Source organism: Halichoerus grypus, chromosome 5 (assembly GCF_964656455.1).
Source record: "Halichoerus grypus chromosome 5, mHalGry1.hap1.1, whole genome shotgun sequence".
NCBI classification, from domain to species: Eukaryota; Metazoa; Chordata; class Mammalia; order Carnivora; family Phocidae; genus Halichoerus; species Halichoerus grypus.
Genome location: NC_135716.1, coordinates 27,508,446 through 27,527,278, shown reverse-complemented (window position 1 = coordinate 27,527,278; position 18,833 = coordinate 27,508,446). Strand labels below are relative to the sequence as shown.

General features: G+C 34.3%; 1 pseudogene; it reads left to right on the top strand.

Annotated features, from left to right (window-relative positions):
- Positions 1 to 277: 277 nt before the first annotated feature.
- Positions 278 to 18,833, top strand: part of LOC118528968 (large ribosomal subunit protein eL27 pseudogene) — a 48,140-nt pseudogene continuing 29,584 nt past the window's right edge.

Here is an 18,833-nt window from a genome sequence, read left to right as displayed (position 1 = left end):
CACCCCACCAGCAAGGCTGAGTAGGAAACCTAGACTTCTACTCTGAAGGGGCTGGAATGAGGAGCCCCAACACTGACTTCTACTAGGGGGTAGTAGGGAGGTAAAAAAATTTATCCCCACTGGCACTAAAAAGCCCACAACCTCAGTGTTAGTAGAGACAACATGGGGAGACTGGGCTTTCCCTCCCAGCCAGCAGTAATGAGGCACCTGTCTCCTCTGACTGGGGTGATGTGGAAAGAGACCCAGTAGAAATGCAGGACTTTATCCCCTAGTAGTAATGACACCAGCCCACTACAGTGTCAGTGGAGACAGTGAAGGGATCCAGAGCACCACTTCCACCACCGCTGTCATGGCAGATTCCCTCCTGGGTCAACAAAAGCTGAAGGGGGAACCCGGCAGTCATGAAGTGATATCCAACTACCCTCAGCCATTGGGTTGTCAGAGAAATACAGCTAAAACTGAAAATTTTAGTAAGATCCGTAGTCTCAGAATATAATATTAAAATATTCACACCTCAGTTAAAAATCACTCATCATACCAAAAACCGGTAAGTTTGCCAAACTAAATGGAGAAAGGCAGTCAATAGATGCTAACACCAAGAAGACAATGTTAGAATTTTGACAAAGATTTTAGACCAGTAATGATAAAAATGCCTCAGTGAGCCACTGTGAAAATGTTTGAAACAAATTTCAAAGATAGAAACCCTCAGCAAAGAAATACAGATATATTAAAAAATAACAAAATGGAAATTTTATACCTAAAATACAATAACCAAAATAAGAATCTCAGTGGGTTGAAATTCCACTTCCAGGATGTGAAAGGAATGAAGAGCTCTACAGACCCACTCCCAAGTGAAAAAATCAGAGCTGAAAAACAAAACAAACAAACAAAAACAATAGCAAACAACAACAACAACAAAAACAACAACAACAAAAACCCCAATCATTTAGAGCCTCTGGAAAATGTCCAAAAGGCATACAGAAAATTAATAAACATTTATTTTTTCAAGAAAGCTAATAAAACTCAGTAAGAGCAGTAAGATTTTGTAGCATTTGAGACAAAAACCCCTCTTTCCCTCCATTTCCAACCAGCTCAGCTGAATGAAACCTCCACTCTGGTGAGCTGGCCAAAAAAGAGAGGTTCCCTTTCCTCATTCCCATTCAACACTTGCCATATTTCTCTAGGAGTGAAAAGCCGTATTTCTTTTTATTTTATTTTATTTTATTATGTTATGTTAATCACCATACATTATGTATTTCTTATTCCCTCCATCTCCAAGTTGAAAGGCTAAGTTTATGGTCTGTGAAGCTGGGAGATCAGGGACGCCCTTCCCCCACTGAACCTCTATCTATAGGACAGGGCTTCTATCCCAGACATGGCAAGCCCAAAATATGACGGCTCCAAACATTCTCTTCTCAGCATGCTCATAAGCCAGAGGTTCCAGCCAGGAAAAGAAAACTGACAACACCAGAGCACCCACATCTCCCTCCCCCACCAATCTCTAACATCCAGAGTAGTTGTTTAGATTACTTTTCTGGAGGAGACATAGTTCATAAGAAGAAAGAGTGTCTTAATAAAGTACAGATTAAGCCATAGGCCAACCAGTTCACCAAGAAGAACTAGGAAAAGAGATAGTTAAGAAGAAACTTCCAGGAGTCAGAACAAACCGCAAAGACTGGACTCATAAACTAGCAGTGCTCAAATTTAATTCGATCTGACAGATGAGCAATGTACATCCAGGCACTATGGAAACAATCTACTTGCAATTAGGGTAGCTTAATGAGCTGGGCATAACATCAAAGGATGCAGACAGTGTAACAGAGATGAAGGAAAGAGAGGGTCAAAGAAGACCCTGCTAAAACCACTCTCATCCTAGGGTGACTGACATACTCAAGGCTATACCCTCTGAGGAATAACGCTGAGGACTCCATACTTCACTAAATAGACAACTAAAATAACCCAACCAATTCATAAAACAAATGAAGAAGCAAGAACAACAAAAAGTACACCTTGAACTGTAGGGAGGGAATCAGTACCTGGAGTTGCTGCAATCTATTACCAAATAAGCCCATTTGTCTAATCATTTTACCACACTTCAACTATGACACCTGGGTATTTTTCCTCAGAAAAAATCGTAAATAATCTCATCTATCAATATTCTTTTTAAAATTATTTAAAAATTGCATTTTGTTTATTACAAATTTTTGTTCTATGTTTACTGGATGCAAGATAGGTATTAAATACTGTGAAACTAGATCTGACTTCTGCCTTTGGACAGGACAACATAGGAAAACAACACAGAAAATAAATAAAAAATACAATAGCAGCAGAGCAATGCACTGGGAGTGATATAAAGTAGACAATGCATTCTTAATGACTTGTTTCTCTTGTTTTGAAAGTAGATGGGGACTAACTAAAGGCATATGTTCTAGAAAGACAAGGGAAGGAGGGTAGTAATTATTTTCTGTAGTTAAAGTTATTTCTGGAAATAGCATATTTTAAAAAGTCCTTATAGTAGAAAACCAAAGTAAGTTCATGCTAAAGGAGTGTATATGAAACGAAGGGAACAAGTGAAGTTGTATGATCACAGATCAAAAAGGTAAAACAAAGTTGTGCAATCCTGGATTTGTAAGATAGTGTTTTTGTGTCCTGACAATCTTAACTATATAAATATGGAAATGCCTGACTCTTTCTTCAAGCCAATAAAAATTCAATTTCTGAGTATGAGCACAATGATCAATTTGTCCTATTACATTAGCATGGATCAGACAACATGGGAATATCTGCATCGATAAATATTTGTATAAGAGAAATGAAATCAGTATAATATCATTTTCACAATTTATAAATTTTTCCCAATGTGAAAACAAATATATCAACTTCAATTTTGCTTTGTTTCTTTACCTTATGTTCTCTTTGGTAACAGGAAGCCATTATCCTACAGCACAAACTAGACAACTGGCAATCTTTCTTAATTTTTCTCTGCCATGTCAGAAGTTCATAAATAAAATACTGTATTTCTTGAGGTGGTAAATTCTTCACAAATAAACACAACCAGGAGCCAAAATATAACACAATTTCTAAAGGAAATAAGCTGCTTCTATATACCAGGAACTGATTTAATATTTTAACTCATTTTGGAAACAATCTTTTGAAGAAGACAATAATGAAAAAATCTTTGTTATGGGTTATTGTCATAATATCTTTTGTGTTAGCAGAGATCGCACTCACCTAAAACTGTTGGACTGCCAAAAATTTTTCAGCTTTGCATATGGGCAGAATTAATCTTGATGAGTGATATTAAGAAGGTAATATTACATTTTTTGGTAACTACTTGCCTTATGCTTATTCCTTTTGAAAGATCAAATATTTTGTGTCTCCAAATTTCAATCAATAAGTATATGTAGAATGATTATCTTAACAAGATTAAATAGGTATAAAAATATAAGCCCTATATATTTTAAAATAAGGGGCACTTGGGGGCTTAGTTGGTTAAGCATCGATTCTTGATTTTGGCTCAGGTCATTATTTCAGGGTCCTGAGATCAGCCCTGTATCCTGCTCTGTACTCAGCATGGAATCTGTTTGAGATTCTCTCTCTCCCTCAGCCCCTCTCCCTACCACTTGCATACATTCTCTCTCAATACATACATACATACATACATACATACACACATACTAAAGTGTACTAATCCTTTCCTGAGAATAACCTAATTGTTTAAGAATACGCCAAATTTTTCTATGATATTTAATCAGATTTAGAATTGCCAACAACTTAATATTTACTTGCAGCAAGAGTTAAATCTCTAATGCTTATGTTCTATTATAAACCATTCCTCAAATTAAGGCTGTTATCCAATTAACTTCACATCACTAAGAGGTTTTACAATTTGTGTTTGTCTTTACCAAATAATAGCCCATGATTAAAACTTGTATATTATTATTCAGATTTGAAACTGAGTGAACAAACATAAACATTGATAAATGAGTAGATTAAGTATTAAGTGAAGTGAAACCATTATTAATGAAATATAAGTCTTGCATTAATCATAAATAATACAATTACTATCATTTTATCTATTGTTGCTGGGTATATAAAAATAATTATTCTACCATTCTTGTTTAAGTTGTACTTAAAACTGCAATGGGGAGAAATCATGTGGGTATTATTCCAAAGGAATGTGACAACAGAGATGAGCTCCAAGGATTATAGGATAACACTGAGGTTTCAACTACAATAATTTTATGTTATATTACATTACATATAAAAAGGCAGCACAGAATAATGGTTAGCCTGGACCCTGGAGCCAGAATCCCTATATAAAGTCCTGTCTCTGACATGTGCTAGATGTGTGACCATGGTCAAATTTCCTATCTTTCTATGCCTCTCTCTATGCCTCAGGTTCCTCATCTGTAAAATAGAGTCAATATAGGTAACTGTTTCATTGAACTCTTAAGAAATAAAATAAAATAATATTAGTAATTACTTAGAACATTGTCCACAAAATAATTTTAAGTTCTATGCAAATGTTTGTTAGAAATATTCATACTGTATTAGTCAAAAGAACCCCAAAGAACCCCATCCCTTCAGCTTTCTCCCAGAAAGATTGGAACTTTGCCTGCCCTCTTAATGAGAGAGTACCTAGCCACAGGACCATTCATTCAGTCTTGGTGTTTAAAATTAGATGCATTTCCTGCAGCTTTTTCAGAGTAAAATTTAGATCCATCAAATGAGAAGTACCAGCTCAGTTTCATAGTTATAAATTGGGTGATAATTTCTATTGCTTCTGACATAAAAGTTTAATCAATTCGCATTTATAAAGCATTTCATTTTTATTGACTCTCGCTTTTTAAACAACCCAGACAGAAGGTGTGATACTGTAATCATTATTTTGTGATGTAGAAAATAGAAAAGTAATCATCTCTAACTCATGACAACTGCAGAATAGAACAAAATAAATATTTCTTTGTAGTAGATGTGGATATTTTTCACAAATGTATACCATTTAGCAACCAGTTGCACATGAGACGGAGGTGACTAAGAGTGTATTTGGGCGCAGTATGTGTTCTACAATCAAAATGAAGGCAGATGATTCCATAACTAAACTATTACATTATGTATATATAAAATACACATATTTTATATATATGTATATACATATGCACATATATACATGTATATAATATGCACATATATTGTATACACACATAATTCACATTAAAACTATAATTATTCAATAAACTGGAATTTCATCAAATATCCTAAACTTGTTAGTAAATGAAATATTTAATAATTTGTATGTTTGTCATTTGTGATGACCAAAGTAGATCACTTATTTTCTATAACATTACTTAGGTGGGTTTATTATATTTGCCCTACCTTCTTACTAAAATATTTCTTAATAACATTTGAGTAACAATCACTTTAACAAATTTATTAATAATCACAATTTCATGGAAGATGACTGCAATTGTTTATTCCCTTTAATCTTGACAATACCTTCATATGTAATAGCAAAAAACAAATTTTTATTAGCAAAGTGATTTGACATCTATAATATATTACTGGCAATATTTAGTCTTTTTAATATGATAGCCTACTTTGTATTCCACATTTTAGTCAATAGTCTTAAAGTTAACACTCAAGGTTTTTTTTTTTTTAAAGATTTTATTTATTTATTTGACAGAGAGAGACATAGCGAGAGAGGGAACACAAGCAGGGGGAGTGGGAGAGGGAGAAGCAGACTTCCCGCTGAGCAGGGAGCCTGATGCGGGGCTCGATCCCAGGACCCTGGGATCATGACCTGAGCCGAAGGCAGACGCTTAATGACTGAGCCATCCAGGCGCCCCAACACTCAAGTTTTTATATATTTCCAGTACTTAGTTTGATTTAAGCAAATAACTTACTTGAAATTATCTGCATAAATAAATAGGTAAATACTTTAAAAATGATTAAAAATATTCTGGATTATTCACTCTATGACACTAATTACATACTATCTTAAATTGCTCCCAATTATTTCTGTGTGAATCTTTTTTCTCTAACTAGATACGATTTCCTGAAAGTAAGAAAGGTCATAGCTAATATTTTATATCATCAAAAATTAGAATAGTGTGCTCTAACAAATAAATCATCTCTTTTTTGTTCTATATTAAATGGCTTTTAACTTAATTTCCTGAATTCAGTCTCATGAAGTTCTGTCTCTTTTTTTGCATATTTAATTCAGTATAATTTTGATAATATGTAAAACTATTCATGTCATCCATCCATCAAAAATGTCTCTGTGGGTCTTATTTGCTTATAAGATAAAAAAAAAAATCACAGAATGATACAAGAATTTGATGACCCAAAACTTTGACACCTCTACTGTCTCCTAGAACTGTTTTTTCTGTGTAGAAGACTAATGTTTTCCTGACTCTTTAGTAAATTAGTAAATCACTCATTCACAGTAAGTATCCTCTACCATTATTTTTCTGATATCAAAGAAGATGACAGTGTCTTTGTCAATATATAATCCAGTACCTCACTTTATATCACTCACCATATGGCACTGTATTAGTATATGTGTTAATATATGCACATGCCTATCACATATTTATATATAGAGAGAGGATATAAAGATATCTATCTGTCATCTATCTATCTATCATCTATATCTATCATCTATCATCTATCTATCTATCTATCATCTATCTATCATCTATCTATCTATCATCTATCTATCTATCTATCTATCTATCTATCTATCTATCTATCTATCATCTCTCTATCATCTCTCTATCTATCTGATGTATCTATGCATCTATCATCTATCTCTCATCTATTTATCAATCTATCATCTATACACATCACACACACACATATGACAGAAATCATGAAATGGTGAGTGCTTCAAAACCAGATTTCTTCATTCATATTTTTAGCAATGGTCTGTAACTGTCTTAATGAACATTCATTTGTGTTAATAGGGAATATGCTAACTTCAATTTGTGATTGAATTTGTGATTCCTTATGCTTTACATTTATCACTTTACAAATATTCATTGAGTGTATACATGTCAGGAACTAAACTGGGTGCAGAGATTTAAATGAGTCAAAGGCATACCTCATCCTTGCTTTTGAGAAACTTGCAGACCAGTGGAATACTAGTGTAAATTAAAAATAAAAATAGTACTACCAATAAATATATATACATGTCACATATACATATAGATAGATAAAAAGATAAAATTTAATATAATTTAATGTCTACTGTCTCTAAGGAATGTATATTTTCCCCAATTCTCCACTCTTGATGCACTTACTCATTTTTTGTACTTTTATTTTCTATCAATCTATCTTTCTGGCCTTATTTAGAATATTAGCTCCATTTTAACACTGTTAATAGGGTTTCCTTCCTCACTAATTATCCTAGTATTTTTCACTACCACTGACTTTACATTCTTGGTAGATGCATGAAAGCCTAGTATCACTATCTATTTTCCCATTTTAAAATGACTAGATAAACTTTAAAAACTGTATACCAGCAATTACAGATGTATGCTTTCCTGAAGCATTTTGTCATTGATTACAGAAATATTTTATTTATCACTGTCATTCTGAAACATTCTTCATGGTGACTAATCAATACATTCTTTCCTTTCCCCTGCTACGAAGCTACATACTCTGGATCCTAGTCTTACCAATGGCCAGGCATACAAGTTTAATAAAAATATTGAGGACAACCAGGAAGTGAACATTCACTTGCTTTCATACTCATCTCAAGAGCTGTCTCTAGCATCATATCCTTTTCTACCTCAGTGAAGAGTTGCAACTCTTACTCTAACGCTTAACATTTTATTTTTTTATTTGTATATTTTTAAAGATTTTATTTATTTATTTGACAGAGAGCGACACAGCGAGAGAGGGAACACAAGCAGGAGGAGTGGGAGAAGGAGAAGCAGGCTTCCCACTGAGCAGGGAGCCCGATGCCAGGCTCTATCCCAGGACCCTGGGATCATGACCTGAGCCGAAGGCAGAGATACTTAATGACTGAGCCACCCAGGCACCCCTAACGCTTAACATTTTATTTATTTATTTATTTAAAGATTATTTATTTATTTATTTGACAGACAGAGACACAGCGAGAGAGGGAACACAAGCAGGGGGAGTGGGAGAGGGAGAAGCAGGCTCCCTGCATGCGGGGCTCTATCCCAGGACCCTGGGATCATGATCTGAGCCGAAGACAGACGCTTAATGACTGAGCCACCCAGGTGCCCCAACACTTAACATTTTAAAAAATGATTTGTGCCCTTGTCTTTTTTTGCCTCCATTGATCTGTAATTATTAAACTGAATTAAAATCATCTCAAATCCTTCTTTTAAATAATTTAGTGAATTAAAATATGTTGACTTTTATTCAGAACTATTTTAAATTGAATCAGACTCTTTTTTATTAACTTAAGATGAACATGGTTTTACTTATAGATTTCTACCAAAATCAGTGTAGATTCAGTGACAGAATATATGCGCAATAGAAGATAGAAAGGAACTCTGTAGAAAAAAAAAAAATCTTCCTTTGTAACTAATTTAGAGTTTGCCTAACCGATATTACAGGCAGAATGCTTGCATGTGGAATAACCCAGATCTGATTACCAAACTCTACAGAGGCAACCCAATGTACTTTTGTGGATTTTTCTTCTTCATTGTAGTGAGTCAACACTAGAAGTTTCTAAAAACAGACCATTTGTCAACATCATAACTCAGATTAATCTTAAGGTGATTTTGAAGAGGTAAAAACAAAAATTCTTCTAATTTATATGTTGGGTAATCATTCATGTGAGACTTCTCATAATTCAGATTGGGAGAGGAAATCCAAACTAGGAATGGAAGCAGTGTTTCTTTTCCAGTGATGAGTTCCAGAAACATGCTAGGTGCATAAAGGAGAAAATCTGAGTTTACAGTTTCACACTAGGAACACAGTGCTTTTGTGACAATATGTATGACTTTTACAAAATTCTTTCACTACTACACTTACTCAATTACTGCACATTCATTCACACCTTCTTGCCTTTCAATTATATACCTTTTCTTGAAAAACAGATTTAAATACATTCTAAGGAATAGTCTTATTTACCGTACATAAATTTACAGTACATAAAATTTCCATGACAGCTAAAGTAATCCAGGGCATTTAGATCCATGGCATCATAATTTGGTTCTAAATATAACAGTCAAGAAATATTTTGTTCTAAAAAATAACCTCCAATATTATTGGTGACAAGATATTTTTAAGAGACTACTAAGAAAATATTTATTCTCTTCACATATGCACCATGGATAAATGTTTTTTTTGCAAACCCTCAGAAAACATAAGATAACTTTGTGCATAGCTCACTTGACTGTTTCCTTTGTCTCACCCTTTTGTATTCCACTTTATATTTGGAGACAGGAAGCTGGGACCCTGAAAAGTATATTTCCCAGAAGCCCTTCCTAACCTCCAGTTAAGTTCTGACAGTGGGAGCTGTTTGTTGGAGATGGGAAGGCATCCTGGAGAGTAAGCGCTCTCTATCTTACGGTTTCGGTCAGCATGGTATCAGTAACAGAAGGGAGCATCACAGAACCTCTTCCTAGATCTTGACATCAACACTCTGAAGCTTCTTGGTGGTTCCTCCACATTTACTGATCTGCTTTCTGTTCCTTGATTTCACAATTTTTAAGAATGTCATATAAAAGAACTATATAATAGGAAGCTCTTTAAGATTCACGTCTTTGACTTATCCTAATGCATTTGAAATTCATCCATGTGGTTGCATTTATCAATAGTTTGTTCTTTTTTGTGGCTGAGTTCTTTCCCATTGTATAGAGGTGAAACAGTTTTCTTTCTTTTCTTTTCTTTTCTTTTTTTTTTAAAGATTTTATTTATTTGACAGAGACACAGAGAGAGAGGGAACACAAGCAGGGGGAGTCGGAGAGGGAGAAGCAGACTTCCTGCCAAGCAGGGAGCCCGATGTGGGGCTCGATCCCAGAACCCTGGGACCACGACCTGAGCCGAAGGCAGACGCTTAACGACTGAGCCACACAGGCGCCCCTTTATTTTCTCACTAATTGAAGAATATTTGGTTTGTTTCCTCTTTTGGGACAATTATGCATATAGCTGCTTTAAATATTCACATATTTATATATACATATATATCCATATACCATGGATCATATGGTAAATGTATTTTGAATTAAAAAAAAATGCTGTTTTCCAAATTGTCTATTCCATTTTGCACTTCTACAAGCAACATTTGAAGATTACAGTTGCTCCTTACCCTCACTAGAACATTATTTTTTATGTTAAGCATTAAAATAGTTTGTAATGACCTAGTATCAGTTTGAAAAAAATATATATCTAAACTGAAGAAAAAATCATATTTTTATTGCATTCTTAAATGATTACAATTACTTACTAATGAGATGCGGTGTTTGTTGGCACCACACAGCTTGTCAAACTTTGGAATCAGATCAGACACTGTCACTCATGCTTCATGTTTCACACAGTAGATGTAGGCTTTGTTTAAACATATACAAAGTATATTTTAGTACTATTTGTAGCAATGAATTGTTAAGGAGTTTTGGTTCCTCCAACATGCTCCTCATAGTGCTTGAAGCCAGAGATCTGTAGCCAGATATTGGTACAGAGATGGTTTCTGCCTGTTTCCCCTGGAGTATGTCCTGATCTCAAACATAAAGGTCTGTACTTCCATAATTCTATTACACCATGTTTTTTCTAGATTCTTTGGCAAAAAACATAGTGGATTACCTGGTGATTTTGAGATTAAAGACAAAAACAGAAATGTTTAATTGACATACACATGAAGGTTAAGTCAGGTTGTTTTTAAGAAACAACAAAACGGGCACCTGGGTGGCTCAGTCATTAAGCGTCTGCCTTCAGCTCAGGTCATGATCCCAGGGTCCTAGGATAGAGCCCCACATCGGGCTCCCTGCTCCACAGGAAGCCTGCTTCTCTCTCTCCCACTCCCCCTGCTTGTGTTCCCTCTCTCGCTGTGTCTCTCTCTGTCAAATAAATAAATAAAATCTTAAAAAAAAAAAGAAACAACAAAACAATTCTTTCCTTATATTATTAAGGAGCCCAGAGAAAGTGCTATCTAAATAATAAGTTTAGTTTAGTTACACAAATAATTTAAAATCTAAAATTTATTTGCAAAATGGCAATTCACCTAGGACACTCAGTCTTGTACATATTAATGTTTATTCTAATATAAGTATGGCTATTTGGGTATTAATGTATCATGTATATATATATGTGAATATATATATATGCATCACAAGATACAAAATTGATCAATACAATTTTAAAACTACTTTATTTTATGAGCACATAAAATTAACATATTGAGTAAAGTTAGAAAATTAAAATGCATACCCATAAAACCTGGGTTCCAAACTATTTCATATCTCTTGAAATGTCACCATAGAAAAGTTGTAGAGTCCTTATGTTCTGATGTCTAATATTTTTCATACTGTTTCCATGATGCTTAAATAAATATTATATTAAAGTGCTTAGGAGAGTGTCTTGTCCATGGCAACTATCAGCAATTTGGCATAGCAATATCCTACTAAATATTTTCAATGGTTTTTCATTATCTACAAGAAAAATTCCAAATATTTAAAAATAATTTAATAATTATTCAAGGTCTGACCTCAATTAACCTTTTCAAACTTCTTTCTGCAAATACACATCAAACTGAATTATACCTATTCTTTAAATATTCACAATATCTTTTTAAATTCCTGTACAGCAGTCCTCCTTTATACATGGGGGATATATTCCAAAACCCCCAGTAGGTGCTTGAAACTACAGATAGTACATACCTCTATAAGGGGTATAGTATATACTATATTTTCTATATGAACATACATATGATAAAGTTTAATTTATAAATTAGGCACACTACGAGATTAACAATAATAACTAATAACAAAATAGAGCAATTATAATGATATATATACTGTAATAAAAGCTATGTGAATGTGGTCTCTTTCTCAAAATATCTTACGGTACGTACACACCCTTCTTTTTGTGATTATGTGAGATGTCTACATAAAATGCCTACATGATATGGGGAGCTACTGTATTGATAAGCTTTTTGCCTCTTATCTTTGCAAATTCAAATAAAAAATCCTAGGCTACATGTCATTTTCTATAAAAAAGTGAGTCCAAATATTGTCTCCCATTTAGAAACCATCTATTTAGCTCATTCCATTGTGTCTTTTGTACAACCTATACAAAAGTCCACATCTTTGATAACTTTGTACTATTTTGGGCTTTGAAATCTATATTTTAGTTAAATTTTTAAACATGCCCCTTTTCAGCATATATGTATTTGCTAAAATGGGCCAATAAATATGTGTATGTTTGAATAGATTCATCACTTGGCATATAAATGATCATAAGTTATGAATGTCCATCACTAATTTTTTGCAACAATGTGTGCCTGGGAAGGAGATAATTCAAGTGACTTCTGTCTGTATTGGACTGGCATCAACCTGGCAGTGGATAATTATTTTCCACTGTTCTATTAAAATTTTAGTAAAAGGGAACAGAAAAGCCAAAGTCACATAAAATTAAAAAGTTGCCCAAATAATTGATGATCTCTGGGAGGATTTATTTAAAAATAAAGAACAAAGGTAATGGGTTAGGAAACTATTGGAGCCAAAATTGTGCATTAATCCTTGAAGAAAGGCAACCTTCCTCACAGAGAAGCTCCCATTTGGGCAGGGCAATTCTTCGGAAAAGGACACAGCTGTGTGCTTTCAGGGGCCAATACTTATGACAGCTGAGGGATGGGTTTACTGAGCTGATAAAGGAAAGTGACAATTCTTGGTCCTTTTCTGAATTCCTTTAAGAATTGACTATTGGGATTTTGATTGTAATTGCAGTGACTACACAACAATTTGAGTAGTATTGAAATATTTATGTTACAGGATTACTTTATTCATGTATGTTGTATTTATTCTTCTATAAACTTTTATATTTTCCCCATAAAGGTCTTGGATATCTTTTGTTAAATGTACTGATTTTTTTTTCCCTTGGAACTGCACTGATTTCACAGGATTGCATAATTGAAAGGACTTTCCAGACTCCACTGAGCATATTTTTGTATAGATTTAATAAAGGTGAAAGACATGGGACAGTAGCAGAAAGAAAACACAGGCACAGACCGGAGTCCCAGGAGATTTCCAGGTGAAGGTTCACACATTAAATTCTTTCTAAGTCCCACAAAATGTGCTGTGCCTATAGATTAGCAATCACCAAGAAGAATCTGGTTTTATAAGAATTTAGTGAAGACTTACAGTGGGTCCTTTTATGCTTCACTGGTCATGCAGCACGCCGGCCTGCACAACCAATTAACACAGGTGTAAGCTATCAAACTACAGGTCACTAAGCTATGTAAGCAAGCTGGCCATGGGGACTAGGGAGTTTCAAAGTTTGAATAACACACAAGAAATTACTATCTAGGTAATCTTAGCTTAGCTCGGCCAGGAATCAGTATTAGACTTCCAAGTATTCCTGAATAAAATACCTGTCCCAGTTCATCTATAAATTAACCTTGTCTTAAAAAAGGCGACCTTCCTGAGTTTTGTCCCATTTCTAAATCACTCAATATCATTCTCTTTTCTAGATATTTTGCATTATTTATAATTAAAAAAACATACTAATCATATAGTTTAATATGGTTTAGGTATGGCTTTTAGAAATATTTGAGTTTACCATATAATCCAGCACAAATTTATTCATAATCCTGCAGAGCCTGACAACTCTTTTGTCTTCTTCCACTACAAAAGTTGAACTTTATGAAGTGAATCAATAAATTGAATCAACGTAAGAAGTAACTGATTATTAACAAAATCTAGTTCCTCTAATTATCTTCCATCAGAAGAATATCTTGTGAGGTTTTAAATGCAGTCTCCCAGGACATTTGATCATTGATACCAGTATTATTGGAGGTTTTGTTAAAATCAGTCAAATTAATCATAGCAATGATACAAGCATTATACCCAATAGAGATATATTGTGAGTTAGACTATGGTCATTGCAAACTTGCTAAACTAAAATTACAATTATATTTTCTTGACCTTCTCAACGAAAGTGGTCCTGTTCATATAACAAATGTTATCTCTTGATTTATGTCAAGGTCTAAGTCTCAGTTAATTCTGAATTGTAAATCTCTTGTGGATGTAGCCAGATCTTGTATTTGTTTTACATTTCTGAGTAAAAATTACCACACAGTAGCTTAAAACAATATAAACGTACTATCTTAAAATTCTGTGGTTCCAGAAGTCTGATATAAATCTCCCTGAGCTACCACTGAGTTGTTGGGAGTGCTGTATTCCTTTCTGGAAGCTCTATGTAACAGTCCTTTTCTTTGCTCATTTGATTTATTGGTAGAATTCAGCTCCCTGTGGTTGTAGGACTGAGATCCTGTGGGGTGTTTTTTGCTGGCTATTAGCTGATGGCCATTCCCATTTCTTGAGGCCACCCATATTCCTTGGCTCCTTGTCCTTTCCTTCCAGCTTGAGAGTCAGCAGTGACAAGATGTGTCCCTCTCTTGCTTTATATTTCTCCTCTTTCTTCAGTCTTATCTCACTCTGACCTAGCCAGAAATAGTTTTCTGCTCTTATAGACTTATGTACTTAGATTGGTTCCACCCAGATAATCCAAGATAGTGCCACCATCTCAAAGTCTGTACTCCTATTCATATATGCCAAATATCTTTTTTTTTTTTCATGTAAGGTAACCTATTCACAGGTTCCAAGGATTAGGGAACCATTATTCTCCCAACCAAGCAATGTATCACACTACAAAATTGTACTAGTAAGCGTTCCCAATGACCCTTATCTTTAAGTAATTTTTGCCTTCCTTCTATTGGTATAATTTGAGTCAATTTTAATAGATCACCAGTTCCTTGTAACACCACTATTGGGTGCATTTAGTATTTTTGTTTATATATTGGACCTTGACATTTAGAAAGCACCTGTGAAAATTACATTATACATTTATGAATTTCCTCAAGCTATGGGATCATTATTCACCCACAAATTTATTATGCTTCCTTTGCCAAATTCCCAGGTCATTGTCCTTACAACACCTTTCCTTGCTTCTGAGAAGCATGCTTAACAGACCCTCTTAGATCAATGTGTGCTATCTTTCCCATATTTGTTTCTTAGTTTTCTGTCTAAATATCTGTTGAGTTTGTCTTATGCATTTTAATGCTGTATTATATATTATATGTCCAAGGTACTCATCATTTTTTTTCCTTCCTCCCAAAATAACATATCTTCTAAGTGGCCAGTACAGGCTAATAAGTAAGTATGGTTCTTCTTATTAAAAGGCAATTTCAGCTTGTTCTAAGAATCCTAGACCTATGTTAATTAGTTAATAAATTAATTAGTTAATAAAATAACCTATGGTTATTTTAGAGTGTTGACCAATGTTGGCTTAACCACCAACCATACTGTTGAACAAAGTCTTTTGTTTGTATTCAGGAGGCCACAGTTGTCACATTTACTTTATAAAAGGGTATCTGCAATATATAACTAAGATTAATATTATTCTTTTGCTCTCCACCTCTCGTGAGTTACTAATATATATTAGATTTTCATTTTTGCATTATTAATTTACTAACTCTCTTCCCATCTGCAATTACTTCTCCTTGCCATGTGTCAATAATTTTAATTCAGACCTTCCACATAAGGGCAAGACCATCAGGTTCGGTCAGAAGATTTACCCATTGATCCAACAGCAGTATGAGACTGCCCAATGCTACCACTTCATCCACTGCCAGTCATAATTGAATGAATATAAGGTTATATTATAATCATTCACTGGTCAGCATAGAGGGACAGAAGCAGACACTTCTAACTCAGTTTATAAAACTGAGAAAAAGAAACAGCCCATCCTATCACTCCCTCAAGAATTCAATATATTATTTAGAGATGTAGTCATGGTGTCATGGTATCAATTGATCTTTTCTCTCTAAATCATAAATGCAATCCAAGTCCTGTCACCACAGGATCAGGCACAATACAAGAAAAAATTAAGGAATACATTTATGAAAGTTTCGGTGTCATTACCCATACTTTTTGCTCTACTTTCCTTACAGTATCTCAACAATTCATCCAAAGCTGGTCACCTTTTACTACCACATGTATTAGGATTTACCACACGAATGAATGAATATTCAAACATACAAACCAAGATATCCCTTCAGTTTTTTATCAGCACTCCCCTCCCTCAGTTTAGTATGTGGAGTTTGCCCATTCCAATATTCAATCAGTGCACTACAAATATCACCACTTTGCAGTGGTAAGGTATATAAATCCATGGTAAATGATGCTTCTTAGCCCATTGGTGCAATATTCCTGCATCATAAATGGGTTTCTTGATCATAGGTTATAAAAGTAGAAGATTCAACATAAAATGCTTTCTGTTCTAGATTTCAATTTGTGTTAATGATGTTTGCTTCGGATGCTGGATATACATATACAAAACCAGAATGATTATCTATCTCAGTTAAGATCCACCCATAAACACATGGAAACATGGTTAATAGGCCCATGTAATCTACAAACAAGGTATGGGGTGGCCCAGACTATCCTGGTAGACACCCATGGCTGCCTTTTTTCTCTAATTTTCTTGTTGACTATAGAAAAAAAAATATTAGGTACAATTTAAACTTCTGACAGAGATAATGGGGTATGTTTTTTGTTTGTTTTTATTGTTTTGGTTCTTGTTTTTGTTTTTCCTGCTTGTTGTTGCATCGTGTAAATGTCTCCGTGGTGATGGCTACTCATCCCGTGTACCTAAGTGGCCACCGCCAAAGAACAAATAGGGACATTTCTAGTTGACCCCAGTCATCTTCAGAATTTGGATGAATGTTTTTTGATGTGTATGTGTATGTCCTAACTTTATTCACTCCTCCCCCCGAAGTTCACAAAGTTTTCCATAATATAGTGTCCCATAGTAGGATTTCCTTTATCTTCCAGTCATTTAAGATCCGTTTTCCAGACAGTATTGCCAGTCCATTGTGTATGGTCCAAAACCTATAAAAATCCATAATCTATCATTCTTGTTATCTCGTTCCTATGGTGCCATGAAGACACATCCCTTATGTGTGCCCATTGAGAAGATTTGTCTTTTCCTCCTTCAGCTAAAGTGTAGTTATCACCAAGCCACACTGTAGTTGCTTTCTAGACTGAGTGCTGGCTATCTACCTTTAAACAACCATCTGCAAACCTTGCTACTGATTCAGCATCCTCCAGTAACTGATTCTATCTTTAAGCAAGATATATTTTTATTTGTTATAAAAATATTATTTATAAATATCCAAGATCCTAAGAATTCCCCCTTCCTGCCTACCTATCAGAATCTAGTATACCATGGACTTATCTTTTTCTCTCATTTATTTCTGCCTGTTCTAATTCCTTCCCCTTAAAAATTCCTTCCCCTTAAAATCAGGGCTGTTCTTCTCTTTCAAGATGGATACTAATTTAGGAAAGAGAATGGAGGCAGGATGGAACATTAACACTGAAGCCACTCTGTGGTCACTGGATGAGCTCCTACCTCAAATTTGGTTCAGATAACAATACTGAAGAGGCCACACATACACCTGGAAGAGATTAAAAGTTTTATTACTTACACAATGAGGCATTCTAGGAAGAGCAGGACATGCCTCCCAAATTGGTCTTAAAATAGTATGAAAGAGCAAGAAAATGAGACTGGTTTGGGTATTTTATTGTCTTTAGGTGTTAGTGCCAGGCTGAGAGTTCCCATATACAGGCAGGGTCTTTGATGGCTTGAATTCTCTGTTGGAATCATAGGAGGGAGCACGCAGGCTTTTTTATGTGCTTGCTCAGATGTGGAACAGAAAGAAAGAGGAAGGGTTGAGACTTAAAAGCTGACAGTAGTCAACCAGCAAAAAATGGACTCTCATTATAATGAGAAAATCAAGGAGTTAGAAAATATATCAGGCTATTCCTTAGCCTTCTGACATTATTATATTATTTTTCAGGGAAATAGAAGATTTCTGATTTTTAAACTGTACCAGAAAAGGAAAGATAACCTGGTTGGGGAAGTATGTTGCAATGTTAGTACGGAAAGTAGAAGTATTGTGGGTTCTTCAGAGGAGAAAGAAAAAAAAAAAAAATTTACAGAAACTAATTTAAACTGAGAATCATAAGTTCAGAAAAATTATACTTTTGAAAGAAAAGTTATCATTACTTTAAATTGCTTGAGGCATGGACCACTGAAATAATAATATTTAATACACAGTTTTCTTGGGTCTTAAAATTTGATATCATAGAATACCAGCAACCAGGGTGACACATTTAAGTATTGCTGTTAAGTTTATAGAAGGCAAATCTACTATGAAATTTCTAAAGTGTTTCATTATATTAAGTGTTAAATAATTGAGACACTGAGAAATGTGTGCCATATAGTTAATAAGCAACTTGCTTATTTTTTTATAAGCTAAAATTTAATGGCACAATCTCTCAAAATTGTGAAAGGAAAAAGGGTACAGAAATAATCTTAAATCATGTTCCAAATATAATGAGATATATGGAAATCCCATGAAAAGATAATGTTTTAATAAAACAACTTAATCCCCACCTTGAGGCAAAAGAAATGAACCATGTGTAGATTTACATCTATTTATTTATATATATTTATTTTCTCCAGCTTTATTAAGATATAGCTGACATATAATATTAATATGTACAATGTAGTGATTTTATGTTTGTATATATTATAAATAATTACTGAATAAAATTAGTTAACACATCCAT